Source organism: Chrysochloris asiatica, unplaced genomic scaffold (assembly GCF_000296735.1).
Source record: "Chrysochloris asiatica unplaced genomic scaffold, ChrAsi1.0 scaffold00182, whole genome shotgun sequence".
Taxonomy (NCBI): domain Eukaryota; kingdom Metazoa; phylum Chordata; class Mammalia; order Afrosoricida; family Chrysochloridae; genus Chrysochloris; species Chrysochloris asiatica.
This window is the reverse complement of record NW_006408700.1, coordinates 5,959,503-5,965,065: the sequence shown is the minus strand read 5'-3', so window position 1 is coordinate 5,965,065 and position 5,563 is coordinate 5,959,503. Positions and strand designations below refer to the sequence as shown.

At 38.9% G+C, this 5,563-nt stretch overlaps 1 protein-coding gene across 1 annotated transcript in view; it reads right to left on the bottom strand.

Annotated features, from left to right (window-relative positions):
• GINM1 (glycoprotein integral membrane 1) overlaps window positions 1–5,563 on the bottom strand; it is a 63,379-nt gene that overhangs the window by 23,773 nt on the left and 34,043 nt on the right. The gene's annotated exons all lie outside the window — the stretch shown is intronic.

The window sequence follows — 5,563 nt, the reverse complement described above, 5'->3', positions numbered from 1 at the left end:
ATTGTTGTTATGTGCTGTGGACTCGCCTGAAGGTAGCAGAGAGCTAAAGTGACAGCCAGTATTTGAGGGGCCAACAAGGGGCCACTGAAATGAGGTCAACAGTCTATGCTGTTTTTCTCTACAAGGATCTGTCAACTCCAAAGTTGACCAGGCAGAGAAGCTTAAAGGCTGAGTAGAAAGTAATGACTAAGCAGTTGAGAAGCTAACGAGCTTTTGGCAGTCTCTTGCAGCTGGGATGAAAGGACGTTTAAGGGTAGAAAGGTTGTCAGAACTTGCAGGGACAAGATCCTGGAGAGAAAGGGATCATACAAGTAAGTTAATATTCAATGCTGTTTTCTCCTTTGGAACATTTGCTGACTAGTCAGTGGGGCTAAATTGAGAAAATGAGTTTAAAAATACAATGAGAAGGTTCGCAAAACTTTTGGCAGGCTCATGATGCTTGGGAGTTTTTGGGGGGTCACAAAAGAGGAGGAGTCTTGACAAACATCCAAGTCTTAAAAGAGTTATGTTGGAAAAATAAGAGTGCAAGAGAAAGAGACTATACCGACTTTCAGCAAGATGGTGGACTAGCCAGATGCTCTACACCATCCCTCTACAACAAAAATACAAAAAAAGTTAGAGAGATGGATGGAGTGCTTGCTGGGAAGAGAGGTTGAGCAGGGGTGGTAGGAGAGAGAGGGAAACTAACTGGCAAATGGCTGCCCAGATGCAGCTCAGGCATTGTAGGGAAGCCGAACAGTTTTGTAGGACACTATGAAGAAGAACAACTTACAGATGATTAGAATTCCAGAACAGGAAGAAACATGCATAGAAAAAATTGTCAAAGAATTGTTGGAACTTCCCTACCATCATGAAAAATGAGAAGATAAGCATACAAGAAACTGAACTAACCCCAAACAGGAGAGACCCCAAAAGAAAGTCACCAAGACATATCATAATCAAACTTTGCAAAATCAGAGACAAGGAAGAATTCTGAGAGTAGCTCAGGAAAGACAAAAAGTTACTACAAAGGAGATGCCGTAAGACTAAGCTCTGATCTCAGCAGCAACCACGCAGGCAAGAAGGCAGTGGGATGACATATGCAAAACTCTGAAAGACAAAAATTGCCAACCAAGAATCATATACCCAGTAAAGCTGTCCCTCAAATACGACAGCGCAATTAGGACATTTCCTGAGAAACAGAAACTAAAGGAATTTGTAATGACCAGACTAACTGTACAAAAATGCTAAAGGGTGTCCTTTGGACTGAGAACCAACAACAATAGACCAAAACCTGAGATGTACATACATGACACCACCACCCAGCACTCAATCTAGGTATAGAAGTGTTGAAAGTAAAACAAACCTACAGACTGAAAACAGGGAACCAGAGAGATCAATGTAGAATGAAGTCAACTACAAAACAGTAAGAGGGGATAGTTTAGATACAGAACTTCCAAATTGCAAGGAAGTCAAGTAGATTTGAAGATAAAATATAGACTATTTTAAGCAGGGAAAAAAAACGACTAAATTACAAGGTAACCTCAAAGTAAAACAATACACCTACACACCAAAGTAAAAAAAAACAAAGAGAGAAAAATCAGAAAGATTTAGCAAACACTAATATGACAGAAATGAAAATGAAAACAAGACCCATGACAAAATGATTTACTCAACACAGAAAATTATGTGGAACAAAGAATCCAGCAGCACCACAAAAGCACACACAGAAAACTGACAACAATCAATTCATACCTATTGATAATTACACGGAATATAAATGGAGTAAATGTACCAGACAAGAGACATAAGAGTGCAGAATGGATAAGAAAACAGTATTCATCAATAAAATGTCTGTAAAGAGACACATTAAAAAAGATGGAGACAGCCTAAAAGTACATCAACAGAAAAATAGTTAGACAAACTTGGGTACATACAATGGAATACTACAAAATGTTGAAGAATAATGATGAATCTGTGAAACACTTCACAACATGGTTGAATCTGGAGGATATTATGCTGAGTGAAATTAGACAATCACAGAAAGACAAATATTGTATGAGACCAAACATGTAAAAGTTACAAAAAGGTTTTCTTGTTAAAAGAAACAAATCTAGGGTGGGGATTGAGGGGTTGGTAGGGAAAATTATTTCAGGGCTAGAGGGTTGTTGTTGTTAAGTGCCGTCGAGTCGATTCTAACCCATAGCAACCCTGTATAGGGTTTCTGAGGAGCAACTGGTGAGCTTAAACCACCGACCTTGCAGTTCAAATGGCTTTGCTGTCTGGCACATTAATGGCTAGAGAGGGGTTGTTGTTAAGTGCCGTGGAGTCGGTTCTTAGACCCATGTTAATATGGGTGACAGGGTATGCAACATGCAAGAGGGAGGTTAGCAGAGGAAAGATGACGGTAGTGGGACACAGGGAGGAACGCAGTGTGAAAGAGAACACAGATGAATTCTGGTAATTGTTGGTACAGTTAATAGGGAACTGAGGGGATTGCAATCATGTAATGAAGCAAATTTAGAAGTGATGATCTACTCTGAAAATCTTTACTCAATTCACAATAATAAGCTTAAAAGGAAAAAAATAGACTAGGCCTCAAATAGGTGGAAATCCAACCTTAATCAGCAACCCCCCCCTTGACTTAATTAAAGTGTTCTTCTGTGTATTAAGATCTCCGGGGGCTGAAGTAAATACCCTCTGTTGTTGTTGTTGTATTGGGTTTCTGAGGAGCGACTGGTGAGCTTGAACTCCCAACCTTGCAGTTCAAACCAACTTTGCAGTCCATCACATTAACCCACAGCATCACACCAGGACTCTAAATCCCCTCTAGAGAAAGATTATATCATCCTGTGCCTTTATAATTCTGTCTGTACACACAATATCAAAAACAACGAGGTATAACCAGGGGAGCAGATCAAGGGAAAGAAACAGACTCACAGGAGCCCAAGAAACTGGAGTTAACGTAAACTTTAAAGTACTGCAATTAATGCTGTTGTTGTTCCGTGCCGCTGAGTCAGTTCTGATTCATAACGATCCTGTATAGGGTTTCCAAGAAGCATCTGGTGAGTTTGAACCGCCAACCTTGCAATTAAAATTAACTTTTCAGTCAAGTGTTCATCCTACAGCCCCACACCAGGACTAAATTAATAGATATAAGAAAAATAGATGATAAAATGGAGACTTTCTTTCATCAGAAGCTATAAAAAAAATGAAATTGAAATTCCAGCTAGTCAATATATAAAATTAATTCAATTAGACACAGCCAGTGAAAGAACTGCTAGAAGAATGGAAAGAAAAAAAGGACAGAAAAAACATAAAGGAGTGTACGACATATGGGATCTTATGACAGAATCTCCACCACTCATCTGTCAGTTTGTCGTACTGTGGAGGCTTGTGTGTGGCTGTGATTCTGGAAGCTAGACCACCGGTATTTTAAAGACCAGCAGGGTCACCCAGGGTGGACAGGTTTCAATGGAGCTTCCAGACTAACAGAGACTAGGAGAAACAGACCACTTCTGAACAGATAAGCAATGAAAACCATATGAATAGCAGTGAAACATTGTCCGATACAGTGCTGGAAGATGAGAAGGAACTCAAAATACGACTGGGAAAGAGCTGCCTCCTCACACTATTTTGTTTGTTGTTAAGTGCCGTAGAGTCTGTTCTGACCCATAGCGACTCTGTATAGGGTTTCCGAGGAGCAGCTGCTGGTGTTGACCATAATTATGTGGTTGGAACTAAGCTTTTGGGACCTTCAGCTGTTGATGGGCCACAACTCAAAGTGAAATAAACAGCTACAAGCATCCATTTACAATCAGAACATGGAATATATGAATTATGAAACTAAGAAAATCGAAGCCCTCAAAAATGAAATGGAACACATAAAGATCGATGTCCTAGGCATTGGAGAGATGAAATGGATAGGCATTGGCCATTTTAAACCTGATCATATGCTTTACTGTCACAGGAACAACAAATTGCATTCATCATCAAAAAGAACATTTTAAAATCTATCTTAAAGGGCAATGCTGTCTGTGGTAGGACAATATCCATATGCTATGAGTCGGAAGCGACTTGACGGTATCTAACAGAAACAAAGATGACCAGTTAATACTACTATTATTCAAATGTACACACCAACCACTAAATGATGAAACTGAAGAATTCTGCTAATTTCTTCAGGCTGAAATTGATGAAACATGCAATCAGGATGCACTGATAATTACAGGGGATTGGAATGTAAAAGTTGAAAAGAAAGAGGAAGGATTGGTAGTTGGAAAATATGGCCTTGGTGACAGAAACTAAACTGGAGATCGCAGGACAGAGTTTTACAAGACCAATAACTTATACATTGCAAATAACTATTTAAAACAGTATGCAAGGTGACTATACACAGGAACTTTACCAGATGAAATACATAAGACTCAAGTTGACTACATCTGTGGGAAGAGACGATGGAGAAGTTCAACAGCATCAGCTAAAATCAGGCCAGAGGCTGACTGTGGAAAAGACCACCAACTGCTCATGGCCAAGCTCAGGCTGAAGCTAAAGAAAATTAACACAAGTTCACAAGAACCGAAAGACCTTCGAGTATGTTCTTGTTGATCAAGTGCCATCAAGTCGATTCTGACTCATAGCGACCATGGACTACTATTAGAACAAATCTGTCTTGGAAGAAGTACAGCCAGAATGCTCCTTAGAAGTCAGGATGGTGAGACTCTGTCTCTTGTACTTTGGACATGTTTTCAGGAGGGACCAGTCCCCTGGAGAAGAACACTGTATCTGGTAAAGTGGAGAGTCAGCAAAAAAGAGGAAGCGCCCCCAATGAGAAGGACTGACAGAGGTATCAATAATGAACTCAATGATAACAACACGTGCCAGGGTGACACACACTCAGCGATGTTCTATTGTGTTGTGCAGACCACACTGTAGATTAGAGCCGACTGGATGGCACCTGACAACAATAACAAGTTGAAAGGATCCAATGTGTACAAATGAAAAGCAAGAAGGAAAGAAGAGATAGGATGAAGGAGTAATGCTAGCTGAAAAGATAATTATCAATTTTTTTCTAATAAAAAATGGACAAAAAGAAACCAAGTCACAGATTTAAAAAATTCGAACTTAGGATAAATACAAAAATCATTCTAACACTATTAAAAACCAAAGACAAACAAATCTTAAAAAACAGCAAGCGGGAAAAAAAATAATAAAGGCATTCTTAAAAGAACAGCAATAACACTTAATATGCAACAGAAACTACAGAAGCAAGAGGCCAATGGAAATTTGTAAGTGCTAGAACAAAAATACTAACCAATGCTGCTATATCCAGCAAAAGTGTCCTAAAATGAAGGCAAAATTAAACTTTCACTGAGAACGCAATAAAACATTATTTAAAAAATAAAATAAGGTGTTTTCTGACAATTAATTGCTAATATACTTGTACTAAAACATAAAGAGGAAGTCTTTCAGCAGAACAGAAATTACCCCAGCGAGAATTACAGATATATAGAAAGAAATTCAGATCAATGGAAAGGGAAACCAAAAGAATTAAATTTAAATGAATACTAGACCAATCCATCTC